The following is a 19188-nucleotide window of genomic DNA, read 5'->3' as shown; positions in this document are numbered from 1 at the left end:
TGGCCTCGAACTCACAGAGATCCGCCTGCCTCTGCCTCCCGAGTGCTGGGATTAAAGGCGTGCGCCACCACCGCCCGGCTTAATTTTCAAATTTTATTTTGAAAATGAATTAATTAGTTGAACAATCCTACTTTTAGTTAGATTGATGATATATGAGTCATAGTTAGGTCAATTCACATAAAATACAGACCCCAAATAAAGGTATAGACCCCCAAATGGCTTATATAAGACAAAAGCTTATTCCTCTATCATTTTTATTCCATAGTTTATCCAAGGCTAATATTTTAGCTATTTCACAGAACTCACAAAACTCATGTCTCTGTCAGTTTCTTGCCCTGTCGTTTTTAGAGTGTGACTCTTATCATCCCAGACCTTCATGGAGGTCACTGAAGTCACTCAGGAAATAATAAAGAAAAAAAGGTAAAAAGCATATGCCAAATTCTAGAAGCTGACATCCATACTTATCTAGTAATCTACTGGTCAGAATTTAATCACAACAATGTATTTACCTACAAGTGAGATTGAAATGTGCAAAGATCCTATCGGTTAGTGATATATGCAGCTGTGAGAAAAGAGAATGGGTGCTAGGAGAAGTTATGTCTATACATCGTTCAGCTATCATTTTTCCATCTTGATGCTATGTTTTGAATATAGAATTTCCCAATAGGCTCACATGCTGAAGGTGGGTGAGTGGCACCACTTTGTCAGGTGAAAACCTAAGAAGCAGGGTCTAGAAAGACAAACATGGTATGTACTCACTTATAAGTGGATATTAGCTGTAAAAGAAAGGATAATCATGTTGTATTCCACAGAGCCAGAGGCTAAGTAACAAGCAGGGCTCAAGGGGGGATGTATAAATCTCCCTGGGAAGGAAAAATAGAATAGATACTGCAGGCAGACTGGGTGTATGTGGGGACAGGAACAGGAGGGATCAGGTGGAGGAGGATGGAGGGAGAGAATACCCCCAGAAACAATTGAAGTTGGGGGCATCTCAGAGACAAGCCAGAAACCTAGTGCAATGGAAACTCCCAGGAATCTACAAGGGTGACCCTAGCTAAGACTCCTAACAATGGGGAATAAGGAGCCTGAATGAGCCATCTCTTGTAACCAGGCAAGACTTCCAGTGGAGGGATTGGGACAGCAACCCAGCCACAAAACTTTTGACCTACAGTTTGTCCTGCCTGCAGGATGTGCTGGGGTAAAGGTGTTGCAGATATTTTGGGAATGGCCAACCAATGATTGGTCCAGCTTGAGACCCATGCCAGGAGAGGGCACCCACCCTTAACACTGCATGGAAGGCCAGGAACCAGAGGCTGGATATCCCCAGAGACCTAGCCTAGAACCAAACATGACCAGTTAGAAAGAAAGAAAGGAAGAAAGAAAGAAAGAAAGAAAGAAAGGAAGGAAGGAAGGAAGGAAGGAAGGAAGGAAGGGAGGGAGGGAGGGAGGGAGGGAGGAAGGAAGGAAGGAAGCAAGGAAGAAAGAAGGAAGGAAGAAAGGAAGGAAGAAAGAAGGAAAGGAAGTAAGTAAGGAAGAAAAAGTCAATGAAATGATCCCTAATGATATGCTGCTATACTATAGACTGGAACCTGGCGTAACTGTCATCAGAGAGGCTTCATCCAGTAACTGATGAAAACAGATACAGAGAACCATAGCCAAACATTTAGGCAGAGCACAAAGAATCCAGCAGAAGAGGGAGAGGAAAGATTGTAAAAGCCAGAGGGGAAAGGACAGCACAAGAAAACCCATAAAATGAACTAACTAACCTGGGCTTATAGTGTTAAGCAGACAAGAGACTTGAACAGACAAATGGGGAGTCTGAATGGGTCTGTCCTAGGCCCTCTACATATATGTTTTGGTTGTGTAGCTTGGTATTCATCTGGAACTCCTAAAAGTGGGATCAGGGGCTGTCTCTGACTCCTTTGCCTACTTTTGGGAACCTTTTCTTCCTACTGGGTTACATTGTCTTGTTTTAATATGAGGGGATGTTCCTAGCTTACCACAACTTGATATGCCATGTTCAGTTGATATTCTTGGGAAGTCTGCCCTTTTCTGAAGGGAAAGGAGGAGGAGTGAATGTGGGGGGAGGGAGAGGTCATTGGGATGAGGGATGAGGGAGGGGAAGCTGTGGTCAGAATGTAACATATGAGAGAAGAATATGTAAAAATAGTAATACTTAAAAAAAGAAGTGGGGAGTCTACTGAAAGCATTCTTTTGTAGGGTATTTTGTCCCCTCTCTGTCTCTCTGTACTTCTGGGCCATCTACCATAGGCAAGCAGCCTTGATCTACCACATCTTTTCACCACAGACCAACAACAGTGGAGCTGACTGGACCCGTGGAAGTGTGAGCCAAAACTCAACTCTTCCCTTTTAAATGTCTCAAGTATTTGGTCACAATGATAAAATATCTGGCTAACAGGCTAATTTTTCTCCACTGTCCTGTTTATCCTACTGACAAGATGTTTAATTGCCTTTTCTGTTTAAAATTTCTATTTTATGAACAAAGGAAATTTGTCTTCAAGGAGACAAGATGAGAACCCAAGCAATGACTGATGCTCAATGAATGTTCAATAAATATCCAAAGGGGAATAGGATAAAAGTACCTTCAAGGAGTCATCGATCTAGTTAATTTCTCTGTAATTAAAATAAAAAACCCACCACAATTGCTCAGAAAGGCAATGATCACCTTTATTTTTGGGAAACTATAAGATGGTGAATATACAATAAAGGAGACCAACAATGCACATTAGAAAAATAAGAGGATTGATGAGAAAGCAGTGGGAGTTAAAATGAGTCTTCATACTAAAGACTTTGATATTGAGGAGGAAAAAGGGGGGAGAGGCTTAGGATACATGGCCAGTTATAGGAAAGATATGGGTTGGAAGCAAAGGGTTTGATGGGCTCACCTGAGCAGATAGGAAATAAACATGATACTTAATACCTACTATTTAAAAACTTGTCCTTGATAAAGCCCTTCACGCTGGATTGATTGCATTCTTTCACAAATAGGTTGAGTAGGTGTTCTTAAAGTCAATGGATAAAAGTAAGCAGAAAATCTAGATTTTATAAATTACTTATGTCCACATAATTAACTCATTAATCATTTCAGTTGGCTCAATGAAGTCCAGAGAATAGCCAATGATATGTCTGTTGTCTTCAACTGTCTTCTTTTTTTGTCTGCTCCCAGGGCATCAGAATCAAGCCACACAGGAGTTGGAATAGAGCCAAATTATTAAAATATATTTACTTTGCATTGTTTTCCCACACTATTATTTAACTTGTAGACCTACTTCTAATTGCCTACATTTAATGTATTTTTCCAAAGTGAAGTTGCACTATAAATTAGAAGGCACTTGCCACTCATGGAACTCAGCTGTTTACAGTTGATTATGTTTATCTTGTCTTACTTAAGAGGTTGCATATACAAACTAGACTAACATTTGTGATGGAAACTGCAGGAGGATTTCAACTATCTTTCTACAAGGAGAACTACATTAAATAAGCATGGTGTGTATTTTTCAACGGCTTTTGATTATCACTCTTCCTTTGGGAGTGTGTTTGTGGTAAGTTTGTTTCTTTTTATTCAACAGTCATCAAGGGAGTGATGAGGGACTATGGCTCTCTGTGTCAAAAAATCAATGCAAATATACTGCCTCAAAGGATAATGAGAAAGGAGTTAAAACTGAATGAAGCCTGCACAATGAGTGTATCTGTACATGCACAAAGCAGAACACAGAGTTCATACAATTCAAGCATAAAGGACATGTGTTGTTATTTCTGTTTGAGTTGCAAGTCACTAACTGACTGATAAATGGCAAAGGATATTAGCATAACATAAAAATTTAGTTTAATAAATGTTCCATAAGTTTATAGAGATGTATTAATCTTATCACACAACTGCTATCACTGTTGAAACCACCCCTGGAGCTGTAAAATGAGCTGTGGAATGGATTTGATTTTACAGTATTACAAATTCTGCCATTATGGCTAAGATTAACTGCATAGCCTGAAAAGGTCTATTGCTTTCAGTGATTTAGACATGTGACAGACAGAAAACCACTTGGCAATTAGAGCTGACTTATGAGAAATAAAGGGGCAGAGAAAGGGTACCTCTTAAGTAATAATCAGTAATAGAAAGACAAATGATTGGAACAAGGTAATCAGAAACAGTAAGTAAGAGGTTTTAATGGTGGAATTATATATTATTATATAAAGCTTTAATATTTTTCGTTCAAATAAGTGATTATCTGGAGCTTCTCTAGACTGAGATTTTCTTTTCTATAATGCTCTCTATAAGACATATTCTGTCCTCATGTTGTAGTGATCAAGTATGCAATTTAAGTACATTACAAGTCTCCTCTTGAAATGGAGGAAAATACCCCGTGTCTGCCTCTGGCCTCCACATAAATGCAACATGCATGTACATACACATATGAACATCTTTATACACATATGCATGATTTTCTTAATAAATTAAACTAAAAATTTTAAGAAGTGAGGTATGATTAGAGTACTTGAACATAAAACATCTGTATACTGAAGTGACATTTTATGAGATAATTTGATTGTTTTAGAATATTAATAGATTAATAAACAGTAAAATCAAACAAGAAAATGGAGAAAAGGTCAAATTACCAATATCTTAAATAAAATTATACAAAAGTGAACAAAATGAAAAGCATGCTAATGCACCTGAAAGTTCAAATAGTCAGAGTCATTGAAAAACATACATGATGAAAAGTGTAACAAAGCAGGCATGTTCTATAAGTAAGTTAAAATTCCCGAGGAACTTTTCCAGAGGGGATCTAGAAGCTTTATTGCTACATTTTTTTTATTACAATAAGAATATTTCACAAGAAATCTCTTCTATTAAAAAGGTTTGAATACACATTACTACATTACTAACTACTGTTACTTAATTCCACAGAAGGCGTCTCAAGGTCACACATTTGCCTTAGCAGAAAATTTGTGCCTATTGAGTAGCATTGTCCCAGTCTTTCTCTTTTTAGTCCTTATAAAATACCTAGTTACTATTTGTTTCTATTAATTTGGCTCTTTTGGGTTGTCTTATATTTAAGTGGAGCTTTGCAATGTCTATTTTTCTGTGCTTGACATTAGTTCACTTAGCATGATGTTTTGGACTCCTCCATATAATCATTTATTGTGCAATTTTATTTTTTAAGACTGATTAATATTCTATAGTATTTAAAAATCACATTTTATTTATCTATTTATTTGTCAAGGGGCATTTAGGTTGTTTTGATAACTTGGCTATTATAAATAGTGCCTACAGAGAATGTGAGAATGCAAATGTCTTATGCTTATTAATAACATAGATTCTAAACATATAAAGAAGTTATCAAGTACACTCCAGATCTTTAAGATTACTTTAACAATAAAAATGATATGTCACAGGAGTCACAGGGGTGTTCCAAAACTCCTGGCAGCAGAATTTATGAATCTGAGACCCAGGTGTCTCAGAGGAAGGCATGTAAGTACAGAGAGTTCCACAATTCCTGATATAAGTTTTAGATCCAGGCAGGAGAACCAATCTGACCCAAGACAGTAGCTGACCTGAAGAGGAAGACTAAATAAAGGTAGAGCCCCTCATCCTAAATAGCAGTCCCACAGAGAAAAATAACACATCAACTCTACTACACCTTAATCTGCTCCTGAAAAAAAAGAGGAGACTTGAATTGAGAGAGAGAGAGAGAGAGAGAGAGAGAGAGAGAGAGAGAGAGAGAGAGAGAGAGAGAGGAGAGAGAGAACTCAATGGACAACCTAACTCCAGATGTACAGATACCAGAGGAGAAAAATTCAAAATATGAAAAGCAAAACAAAATGGAAAAACAGATAAAATGTATTCTCCAAATAGTTTCCAATGAGAACAACTTAGAAGTTCCAGACAAGGAATTCAAAAATATGTTCAAACAACTTGAAGACAACTTAACTAAATGCACTCTAAGAGAACAAGAACAAATTTCTGAATGAAATGAGGAAGTCATTTCAAGGTACAAAAATAACAATCATTAAAGAGACAGAAATCACTGAAGAAAAATTAGACTGAAATGATTCTAGTCAAGAAAAACACAGCAAGTCAAAAATGGAAAACAGAATATCAGGGTTTGGATATAAGGGGGGAAAATTTGGTCATTCATGAAAGTCAATAATAACTAAAAAACAGAGAGAGAGAGAGAGAGAGAGAGAGAGAGAGAGAGAGAGAGAGAGAGAGAGAGAGACATAGGACTTCTTTAAGATTACCTCAATTATGGCTGTAGAAGAATAAAAAATATCACACCAAAAGCATAGAAATATTTTTTGAATAAAATCATATAAGAAAGCCTTCCAAGCATAAAGAAAGAGATACCCAGTCAGGTCCAAGAAATCTTCAGAACACCAAATAGACCAAGCTGAGAAAAGAAACTCCCCATAACATATTATAGGTAAAACACTAAAATCACAGGCAAAAGAATTATTATTAAAATCAATGCAAAGGGTCAAGTCACTTATAAAGGTAGGGCATTGGTATAATGCCTCACTATTCCACAGAAACACTTAAAGCCAGAAAAGTCTAAAAGATGTAGTCTATGTTCTAAAGGCCATAACTTCCAACCCAGAGTACTATACCCACTGAAACTGTATTAAAACTGAGGGAGAAATTATCTATTTCTAACAAAAGAGTAATAGTCAAAAGATTTCTAAACCCTATTCTCACCAATAGATAGGACATCTATACAAAAAGTATAAATGGAATTAAAATAACATCATAGATCAAATGGACCTAACAGAAAATCACAGAACTGCTGTGGGATATCTTTCTATATGCTGTGAATGTGTTGCTCTTATTGGTTGATAAATAAAATGCTGATTGGCCAGTAGCTAGCAGTAAGTATAGGCAGGCAAGCAGATGAGGAGAATTCTGGGAAGAAAAGGACAGAGTCAGGAGTCACCAGCCAGACACAGAGGAAGCAAGATGTCAAGGCAGAACTGAGAAGAGCCACCAAGCCACATGGCTAAACATAGATAAGAATAATGGGTTAAATTAAGTCTAAGAGCTAGTCACTAGTAAGCCTGAGGTAATAGCTGAACAGTTATAGTTAATATAAGCTTCCGAGTCATTATTTTATAAGCAGGCCACAGGACTGTGGGGGGCCTAGCAGGACCAGAGAAACTTTCCCACTATAAATGGTGCCCAGACATGGTGGCAAGAGTTTTCACCTAAAACCTGAGAATGCTTTGAAAAAAAAAAAAAAAGATTCTAAGATGGAGCTAAAAAGAGCTTCCTAGTTGTATCTCTGAGGCAGTCTGTGAGCTATGGCAGGTTCACAGTGGCATGTAGGCTTGACCTGTAGCATGGCAGATTCCTGTCATGGCACACAGAGATATCTCCAAGCCTTGCAATATGCTGCATTGTAGATCTAGCTTTTGCTAATACAGACCAAAAAAAAAAAAATGATTTCTGAGCTACATGCTGCTTTGATGGAGGTATAGACCCAGTACTTCCAAGAGTTGGTGGTGTGCATGGCTCCCAGATTTGGTGGTAAATGTACCACCACCATATTGGGAAGCTGAAGTGGGTGGGGTCAGCAGCCAAGGCTTCTGCTTCAGTATCAGCCACTGTAGTTTAAAAAAATAGATTCACAAAAGGACAGATTCAGATTGAATAAACCTCTGAATAATTTGTGTGTAAAAATGTATGTAGGCTTGAAAGAGAGAGGAAAATGAACATAGACAGTTATATAAAAAATAGTTTCAAAAAATAAAGTCTTTAAAGAAACAGTAAAAGAAATATAAAAAAAGGCATATAAAGATAGAAATCACAAACAGAGTCTGGATTATATTGTCTTTGGGATTTTTAACTGCAGAGACATTTGATTGTAAAGGCTGCTCAGTTAAACCAATATGCATATTTTTAAAGGTATCTTGACTTCAAAATTTGGATCTAAGGATATGTTGCTTTATAAAAGAGGCTCTATTTTTGTTTTCATAGGAATCAAGAGGCTATGAATTTTTTCCGGATTAAGATGGGTCAGATTTGATCAAGCCAAATCTCCTGAAACTTAACAGATTGTACCTATAAGCAAAGGTACAGCCAGTCTTCCCAGGACTTGACCACTATCTCAAAATTTTCTCAGGATCCCCATAAGACTAATAGTGCCCACAATCAGCAGGAATGTAGCCTAGAAAACTACACCCACATTCCCAAAAAATGGATTACAGACATTTGTCTTTGTTTAGGTAGTTGGTTACAAATTGTTATTGGTTATAGTCAATATCTTTCTAAAAATGGGGGATATGATATAGAAATATAGGATACAGATATGATAGGATAAAAGGGTAGATTATTGAATCTACTTTTAAAAAGCAACAACTTATTTAAAATGTTTTATGTTGCTATGGATTTTAGTTTATTGATATAAATTTAAAGTTAATTTTGTTATACTGTATGTATATTTCTACTCTTGTTTAAGGAATTATGTTTGTGCAGCTCATTTGAAATTACAATGAATAATTTAGAAATATAGATTAATAATTATTAGTTATCTATGATAAGTAAACTTATAGTCATGTTAGTTAAGTTTTCTAGGTATACATATATATAATTCAATTAGGTAGTTAATCATCAAACACTTCAGAGACCTATAGAATATGGCATTTAAATGTTTTAAAAACCTAGACTTTTCTGGACATTGAGATATGTCTGCTCCTGGTAGCACTCATTTACTTCAATGAGAAAGATGAGCATCAAAGACACTCTATAAGGAATTTATCTTCTTCTTGGCAAAAATAGTCATTTGGGCAAGAAACTGCTCTTGCCTGGACTGCTGATAATGTGTTATACAAGCTGTACAAACAGGACCCACAGGAAGGTGACTACAGAACAATGCAAGATGAAATGGTCCTTCGGGTTCCTGCTTCACAGAGGAGACTGCCAGACATTCTGTGGGACACAGGGAGAAGCGAGTGAGAAACTCTAGGCCTGTAGGCTGAAGATGGATGTCCCAACATTACAGAGGAACTTGGGGTGAATATCTAGGCAGTCAGCTGTCTGTCATTCTAGATTTTTGGAAGTTGCTTACAATGCTTTTCCTGTTTACTTATGTAATATTATATCCTTCTGGGGTCTTTGATGTAGTTGAAGACTAGATAGTTAGAATTTTCCTTGATTATGATAGAAGATTAATTATATATGAAACTTTAAACTCACAAATAAGATAGATGTTAGAATATTTTCTTTAATTTTGCCACACAAAGAGACTAGATATTGTAATTCCTGCTTGATTGCTGTTCTATTATATGTGATTTTACTATGTTAAAGTTAAAACCTTTTTGATTAGACAGAAAAGGTGAAGTGCTGTGGAATGTCATTCTGTATGCTGTGAATATGTGTTGCTCTGATTGGTTGATAAATAAAATGCTGATTGACCAGTAGCCAGGCAGGAAGTATAGGCAGGCAGGCAGATAAGGAGAATTCTGAGAAGAGGAAGGACAGAGTCAGGAGTTGTCAGCCAGACACAAGAGGAAGTATGATGACAAGGCAGAACAGAGAAAAGGTACCAAGCCACGTGGCTAAACATAGATAAGAATGATGGGTTAATTTAAGTGTAAGAGCTAGCAGTAGTAAGATGGAGCTAATAGCCAAGCAGTTGTAATTAATATAAGCCTCTGTGTGCTTACTTGGGGGACCCGAGAGGGAGAGATTTGTCCTGACCACCGACTGGCCAGAACACAGAAAATCTTCCAACTGCACAGAACATTCAACCAGAACACTAAAGAATACATAGTCTACTTGGTATCCCATGAAAATTTCTCCAAAATTGATCACATATTAGAACAGAAAGCAATTTTCAATAAACATAGGAAGTTGAAATAACACTTTGTATGCTTTCTGACCACAATGAAATAAAGTTAGAAATCAATAGTTTGAAACTACAGAAAGTTCACAAACTAATGAAAACTAAACAACACAGCCCTGGACAATAACTGGGACAGAATTTAAAAATGAAGATTTAAAAATTCTAGAATTGAGTGAAAATAAGACACAACAGATCAAAATATTTAGAACACAATGAAGATAGCCCTAAGAAGAAAGCATATAGCACTAAATGCCTACATCATTTTTTTTTTGTAGGATCTCAAAAAAATAACTCAATGGTGCGGATGTACCATAACATCTTGGAAAAAACAAGAAGAATCAAATCCAGACTCAGGAGACAGGAAAAAATTAAATTAGGGCTGAAATTAATGAATATAAATTAAAAGAAAAGAAAGAGAAGCAAAGGTGATTGTTTGAAAAGAAGGAAATGTCAACAAATAATTTGCTAAATTTACTAAATGAAAGATAGAAAAGAATCAAAATTTTAAAATTAAAGAGGATAAAGGAGACTTCATAATACCTACCAATTAAGGTGACATTCCATAAAAATGTATACGCCATTAAATTGTAAAACCAAAAGGAAATAGATGAACTACTAGATGCATATGACAACAAAAAATTAAATCAAGACAAAATAAATATTTATACACAGCTTAAACAAGCAATAATTTGAAGCATTAATAAAAAGTGTCCCTGCCAAATAAAGCCCTGGATTGGATGGATTCACTGCAGAATTCTGCCAGAACTTCAAAGAAGAACCAATGCCAATATTTTTAAGTTATTCTATAAAACAGAGGAGGAAGGCTTTCAAATTCCTTTTATGAAGCTTTTATTACTGTGATACCCAAAGTAGAAAAAGTCATGACAAAAAAGTAAAAGAAAATTACAGACCTTTCTCCTTATTGAACAGAGGTGAAAACATTCTAAATAAAGTGTCCACAACCAAAATCAAGATAAAATAAAAGAGATTTTTCATTCTGAGCAAGTTGGCTTTATTCTATTGATTCAGAAGCTGTTCAACATATGAAAATCAATAAATGTAACTCATCACATAAATGTGCATAGTATGTTAAGAAATGATATGGTGGTCTAAATAAACACAGAAAATGTCTTTGACAAAATCCAACAGCACTTTGTAATAAAGGTATGGGTAGGCTAGATGGATGGGGGCATTTATCTACCTAATAAAGGCTATAGAAGACAAACATATAGATGATTTTATACTAAATGGAGAAAAATCCAAAAGGATTCCAGTCAAATCAGGAACAAAATAGCGCTATCCATTCTCTCCATTTATATTCAATAAAGTTCTTTCCATCTTAAATAGAGCAATAGGACAAAAGAAGAAAAAAGAGATATAACAGCAAAAGAAGGAAAAATATCCCTTTTTGTGGATGATATGATTCTCTATAGAAGAGACCCTAAGGACTCCACCAAAATATTCTCAGAGCTGGAAAACACTTTTAGCATACCAGTATCCTTCTTTTATACCAATGTCATATAGAATGAAAAATAAATTAAAAGAAAATCAAGGAAACAGCAACATTTATAATAGCTATGCACACACACATACACACCACACACACACACACACACACACACACACACACACCTCAAAAAAACTGGGCATATGCTTAAATGAGGAAATGGAAGATCTCTAAAATTAAAATTTTAAGATAGAAAGAAAAAAATTAAGAGAGACATGAGAAAATGGATTAGAAGACTTAATCTGGTGACAATGGCTATCCACCAAAAACAATTTGTAGTTTCAATGGAATCCCAATAAAAATCCAAGACCATTCTTCACACACACACACACACACACACACACACACACACACACCACACACACATTTTTATGGATGTAAATAGGTAAAGTAGTCTTGGAGTCTTCTCTCAGAGATCAGGCCTCAATTTCAGTTTCCTGAGACTGAATAAGCAGTTTCTGAGGAAGAGGCCTGAACAAAGGACAATCAATCTCTAATACTCCCAACAGCATGAGATGAGAAGGCCTGGTAAGTGCAGTATCAGGCCTGAGCCAGGCCCCACAGTCAGCACATACTAAGTCAGCCTGCCTCCACAGTCAATAAGCTCAAGGTAATAACAAAATAAGGACAAGGCATGGGGCTTGGCCAGGACTGCCCCAAAATGGAAAAGTTGTAGCCTTAACCAGCCTGACTAGCCCTAGCCAATTAAAACATACTAATATGATTGCCACTTGCTTAAGCCAATCATATCTGAGATGACCTAACTGCCTTAGGAACTCACCTTAGCTGTGCTTAAAAGGAGCCCATACATCCCTCTTGGTGACAGGTGTCATCTCCATTTTGCCTTTGTGTTGGATGGTTGGCCCCAGCATGTTAGAATCTTTCTCAAGATAATAAATACTCTTGCTAATTGCATACATGGATGGTCATCTTTTGTGGGACTGCTCCAGGACCCTAACAGAAAAAAGAATACTGTGGTTGATATCACCTACCTGAAATCAAATTATACTACAAAGCCATCGTAATACAATCAATATGGTACTGGCACAAAAACAGATATATAGGGGATTGTAATAGAATAGAAGATATGGATATAAATCTACACAAGCATAGTTACCTGACTTTTGACATAGTTGTTAAAATGTAATTTAGAGAAGTACATGACAATAACCAAAGGAAGAAGGACTTGTTTGTGCTCAAAATTTGAGTGTTCCATCATAGTAGGGAAAATGTGGCAAACTTCAGTATGAGTGTAGCTGGGACTTCCCACATTTTGGCAGACAAGAAAGCAGAGAACTCCAGCCAGAACTAGGGCTGGCAGTAACCTGCAAGGTCACCCCCACGCACACATCAGTGAAACAGTTCCTCTTTCTAGATCCTGCCTATCAAAGCTTCTACAACTTTCACATGTAGAACCATGAGCTATGAACAAGTGTTCAAACACAAGAACCTATGAGGGACATTTCACACCAAAATTCTACACATATAAACACACACGTGTGTTTCTGGTTGGAGTTGAAATAGTTAATAAATTCAGACTGTGAGAGGTACCTACTAAATCTAAACTTAATCTTGTCATCAATATGGTGGCTAAGGTTTTGTTTGCTGCACAGGCATAAAAATCACAGGTAAGTTGTACAAAGTCTCCAGTGCAGGCACTTGGCAAGCTTTGTGTAACCTTTGGTTCCTAGCAGCAGTGAGTGAGCAGCAGGCAGAGCAAGGCAACAAGCAGGAGCAGGTGGCGCCCTGTGGTGTTACAGCTGTTGCATGGGTCTAGGGAACTTCAATCCTTAGCCCTCTAGTGACAAGTGTTGCAGCTCTCTTGTGGGCCTTGGGATTGGGATTCTCTAGCACTTGGTAGCAGTGAGTATCGTAACTCTCAGGTTTAGCATCTGAGACCCTTGGCTTTTAAAGGCAGGCAGCTCTCTGACATTCTTTCAGTCGAAGTTACCTGCAGGTCTCTTCTCTGGCTCAGGTTGCTTTCTGCCATTCAGAGTCCGTTCTCCACATTCCCCTGTCTTCCCTTAACTTGTGACTGGCTTGTTCTTTTTTCCTACTTCACTCTCTCTCTGGAACTGTTCAGCTTTTTTCTCCTTGCTGCGGCCACTGTCACAGCCGCATTGCCACAGCAGAGGCTACTGTCCTGTTTTCCTGCCTCTGCCACTGCTGTTGATGTCACAGCATGGCTGCCTCTGTCTCGGGCGGCTGCTCCATTGTCAGCCCCCACTGCTGTCATCACAACGGCCCCTCAGCTGTTTCCTTCCACTGCCATCGGTCCATCCCCGCTGCAGCCTCAGTGCTGCAGCTGGTGAGGCTGTTGACCTCTCCCACAGCTCCGAAGTGGCAGCCAGCCACTCCCGAAACTCTGCCACAGCTGCTGTCTTCCTTGCCAGTCCCACTACTGCCCTGGCTCTGCTACTGCTCTGTCACAGCTGCCATCAGCTCCTGCGCCTTGCTACCTTTATATCTGCGACCAGTGTCCCACCATCACCACTGCCATCCCTGGCTTTTGCATGACACCAGCTCAGCCTGCTTGGCTAATGATGTTAACCCAAAGTAGGCAAGACAAGCCAGTGAAGAGACGCCTCTTAATGACCTGAATGCTACAAGCCCGGGTGTCACTCTCTCCCATCCTGCTCACAAAGTGAACAAAACTGTGTGCTTCTGTAGTCACAAATGGGACTTTGTACTAATTACAGCAGACCATGAAGATACAGGATTGCATTTGTACCACATGTGGTACTGTCCCTTTGACACAATTATAATCATCCCTCTTCTGGGTTGCCAGAGGAATAGTTCCATCTCTGGCCTACGCAAAAGTGGTTTCAGACAAAGCCTGGTGAGAATGGATTGAAACCATTGTGGCTGAGATTATATCTTCAGGAAGTCAGTGCTGTTCTAAGTAGCAACCACATGCAATGATTATGCAACTTCCATGAAACCAAAATGGGATGTCCAAAATGTTTGGTACTAGTGTAGATGGATGTTTGACTGACAACTCTATGCTCATTGGAAATACAAGAATAGGTGCAGATAAATCCTTAACTGGTAATCCTATGTTCATGGGATCCAGGATACTGAAGATGGGTATTCAATAACTGTACAATAAAGGGTCAAATCTCCCTTTCTCTTTTGTATCCACATGTTTATAGGAAAAAATAAGTAGAAGAACAAATATTTACAATTAGGACATACAATTGTCACTGGCAATAATTTGCAAGGTTATCAAATTGTCCTTTTTATAATGATTAATACTTCCTCAATGCCCCCAAAATGTGAGTCCTCAAATCTCCCTAATATTACTCCATATCTTGACTATTCTACATAAAAAATATATACAGAAGTAAAATAAATGCATATATTCACAAAATGTTGGGAACATTCTGCAATGACTACATTTTAAAAAGTGAAAAGATCAAGTGAAGTTAATAATAGTAATGTATTTTATTTAACTCATATCAAAAATATTTTAACATTCAACCAATGTGAAACTCCAGTACATGTTTGCCCTTTTATACATGGAGAGCTTACATTTTAATTTATATTAGCCACATGTCACAAGCATTCTTGATATATGCATGTGCTAAATAGATAAGATGTGCTATTGCTTTCCATATGAGGCTTAGTTACAAGGCAATCATATATCGCAGTTCACAAACTCGATTTAAGAGAGAAAAAAGTTTTAGAACTTGAATAGGTATATTTTCCTATATATCTTTGCATTTATTAGAATCAATTGTATATTTAAATATACCGACTTCCCATGTTCATGGATGGTAGGATTAACGTGAATATGGCCATCCTACAAATAGCAAATAATAGATTCAGCATAATACCCATCAAACTCCAAAAGCTATTATCCACAGAAATTGAAAAGTAATTTTAAATTTCACATGGAAACACAAATGACCAAAGATATAGCCCAAACAATCCTGATCAATAAGAAGAAACTGCTGGAGTTATCAGCATTGCAGATTTCCAATTATAGTATAGAGGTATAGTAATAAAAGTAGCACAATATTGGCATAAAAACAGACACATTGATCAATAATAAGATTGAAGACTACACATAAGACCACTCTCCTACAGCCACCTGATTCTTGACAAGAGGCCAACTGCATACAGTGGATAACAGCCAGCATATTCAATGTGTGGCACTAGACAAACTAGATAGCTATGTAGAAGATGAAACTCAATCTTTATCCCTTGTCTTAGGGTTTATATTGCTGCAGTGAGACACCATGACCCAAAAGAAGGTGGGGGAGGAAAGGGTTTATTTGGGTTACATTTAGACACTGCTGTTCATTATTGAAGGAAGTCAGGACAGGAACTCAGACAGGGCAGATCTTGGAGGCAGGAGCTGATGCAGAGGCCATGGAGGGGAACTGCTTACTGTCTTGCTTGCCCTGGCTCATTCAGCCTTGTTTCTTATAGAACCCAGGACCAGCAGCCCAGGGATGGCACCACTGAATATGGACTAAGCCCTCCCCCATTAATCACTAATTGAAAAGAAAAAGCCTTACAGCTGGATCTCAAGGAGGAATTTCCTCAACGAAGGCTCCTTCCTCCCTGGTGACTCTAGCTTGGATCAAGTTGACATAAAACCAGCCAGTACAACTGAACCCTTGTCAACTTGACACACAAATACACCACTATTAGGCCACAGCCCTTCCTTTCTTATTCATCCCCAAGATCTCACATTAAAATCATAAATAATTAAATGTCCCTCAGTCTTTACAAATTCAGACACATTAAAGTTTCAGTCTCCTTAAAATACCAAATCTCTTTTCAAAAGTTCAAGTCTTTCATCGGTGAGCTCCTTTAAAAAACAAAATTAAATTAAATACCTTCTTCAAAAGGGAAGAACCAGGGCACAATCACAATGTGAACCAAGCAAAAACCAAACTCCAACAGTATAAATAACTCAATGTCCAATTATCTGGGATCCACGCATGGTTTTCTGGGCTCCTCCAAAGGGCTTGAGTCACTTCTCCAGCTGCACCTTCTTCATGCAGAGCTTTTCTTCTAAGCTCCAGCTGGCTCCACTCCATTGCTGCTGCTCTTCTTGGTGATCAACCTACGGTACCAGAATCTCCAAAATGTGGGCTCTCTTGCTGCAACTGGACTTCGCTCTCACCAATAGCCTGTCATAGACTCTCTTCATGGTGCCAATCCTCAACTTCTTCGTCAGTCCTGGGGCTTCAACTGCCACTGTGGCTGCACCATCACCAATGTGTGGTGACTTTGTGTCCCCCAATATATTATGCACCCTAATAAACTTCTTTGGAGTCAGAGAACAGAACAGCCTCTAGATAAACATAGAGGCCAGAAAATGGTGGCACACACACACACCTTTAATCGTAGCATTCTGGAGGTAATGATCTATCCGGTTCTCTGTGAGTTCAAAGCCACACTGGAAACAGCCAGGCATGGTGACACATGCCTTTAATTGCAGGAAGTGATGGCAGGAAGCAGAATGGTATATAAGGTGTGAAGACCAGGAACTAGAGCCTGGTTAAGCTTTTAGGCTTTTAGCAGCAGTTCAGCTGACATTCATTCCAGATGAGGACTCAGAGGCTTCCAATTTGAGGAAACAGGATCAGCTGAGAAGTTGGCCAGGTGAGGTTAGCTGTGGCCTGTTCTGTCTCTCTGATCTTTCAGCATTCACCCCAATACCTGACTCCATGTTTGTTTTTATTAATAAGATCTTTTAACAATTTGTGCTACACCAATGGCCTCTCCTGGCCTTTCACAGTGCCAAGCCTCAGCTGCTCTCCATGACCCCTTTATGCCTTCAAAACTAGTACCACCTGGGTGACTCCTACTCATTATCAAGTCTTGCTGCCAACACAAGGTACAACCATGGCTGCCTCTGGAACACACTTTCTCAGTACTCTTGGGAAACACTTTCCAGAAGATTTCACCTCCTAGTCTCTTTTTAATCACCACTAATTTCTTAGCTTCAGCTAACCAGCATCAATTATCCCAGTAATGTAAAGGCTTTACTCTAGTAGTTCTGGTAACATGTTAATTACAGCTGATTTTTTTTCAGCCCCAGCTAAGCAGAACCACAGAACCTCAATTCAAAATAACAAAAGGCCCTGATAGAGTCTTTACTGAAACTTCACAAGCCAGGCCTCCATACTTTGCACTGCTCTCAACATTCTTATCTTCCAAGGTCCTACAGAACATTCGTGGAGCTCTTAATATTCAATGGCTCTTCTAGCCCAAAATATTGTGCACCCCAATAAACTTATCTGGGGTCAGAGACAGAACAGCCACAATATTAAACACAGAGGATATGCAGTAGTAGAACACATCTTTAATCTTAGCATTCCAGAGGCAGAAATCCATGTGTTCAAGGATACAGCCAAGCATGGTGACTCATGCCTTTAATCCCAGGAAGCAAGCCTTTAATCCTAGGGAACGATGGTAGAAAGCAGAAAGGTGTATAAGGCATAAGGACCAGAAACTAGAAGCATTTGGACTGGTTAAGCATTTGGCTGGTTAAGCTTTTAGGTTTTGAGTATCACAGTTCAGCTGAGACCCATTCTGGATGAGGACTCATAGACCTCCAGTCTGAGGAAACAAGATCAGCTGAGGATCTGGCGAGGTGAGGTAGCTGTGGCTTGTTCTGGTTCTCTGATCCTCCAGTATTCACCCCAATACCTGGCCTCAGGTTTGATTTTATTAATAAGACATTTTAAGATTCCTGCTACATCTGGCACCCAACGTTTGTGGTACGAATTCATGAAAAAGTGCTTGCCTGTAGCCTTGTAGGCCCCAGCTCAGGCCTGAGCTACACAGGCTGGTAGCATTTACTGAAGGAGGCAGAGGCAGGAGGATCCCGAGTTTGAGGCCAGCCTAGGAGGCTTGCTCAGGAGAAGCTACAGCCAGGGCCGAGCCACAAACAGTGGTGGGACTATGGAAGCCATGGCTACTGCTCCAGGTTGCCAGCTCCTTCTCGTCATGTTGGTGACTGCAGTGATGCTGCTACCTGGGACAAAGGGTTTACTGTTGCTTGTTCAGAGAAGAATTACCAGGACCATTGTGTTACCAGAAAGCATCTGCAAAGGTCAGTTTGGGAAAGTTTGGCAAGACAAATGGTGGGGAGAAATTGCTATGAAGATTTTCTCTTCTAGGGAAGAATGTTCATGGTTCCGAGAGACAGACATTTATCAGACTGTGATTGCTCCAAACCACAGAGGAGGTACAAAAAAAAAGTCTGTAGTGAACCATGGCCACACCTAACAGTGACTTTGAAATCTTCAAAAAGACGACAGGACTCCACAATGGTGATTCCACAAGGACTATGGTAAAGCCATTAAGCTGATTAACACCACCAAAAGATTGACTTTGGACTACAAATTGCTTAGGACAATTTTGAGATGGCTAGCTGAGATGATCCAGCCTGACAGACTACTTGAACAGGGACTTGAAACAAGCCCTGTACTTTCTCATTATGCAGCGGCTGGACAAATGATATAGGACTTGACAATTAACCCCAAAATTTTCTTTTCAGGATCCCCTAAAGATGGAAGTAATTTTAAGAAAATGACGCCCATATTCCCAAGAGGTGGGGTTGGAGGTTTTTGGTCGTTTAATGAGTTATGGATATTGTCATTGTTTACAATGGTTGGTTACAAGTTGTTAATTGTTAATGGTCAGGAAAAAAGCTGAACATGGAGATAAGATTCAGAGGTTCGGTTTAAAAAAGAAAGAAAAAGGAGAAAAGAATATAGATATGAGATAGATCACTGAATCTATTCTGAGAAAAAAGATAAAGAATAATATGATAAATGGGTAGATCACTGAATCTACACT

Source organism: Peromyscus leucopus, chromosome 6, assembly GCF_004664715.2.
Source record: "Peromyscus leucopus breed LL Stock chromosome 6, UCI_PerLeu_2.1, whole genome shotgun sequence".
NCBI lineage: Eukaryota > Metazoa > Chordata > Mammalia > Rodentia > Cricetidae > Peromyscus > Peromyscus leucopus.
This window is presented reverse-complemented; position numbering follows the sequence as displayed.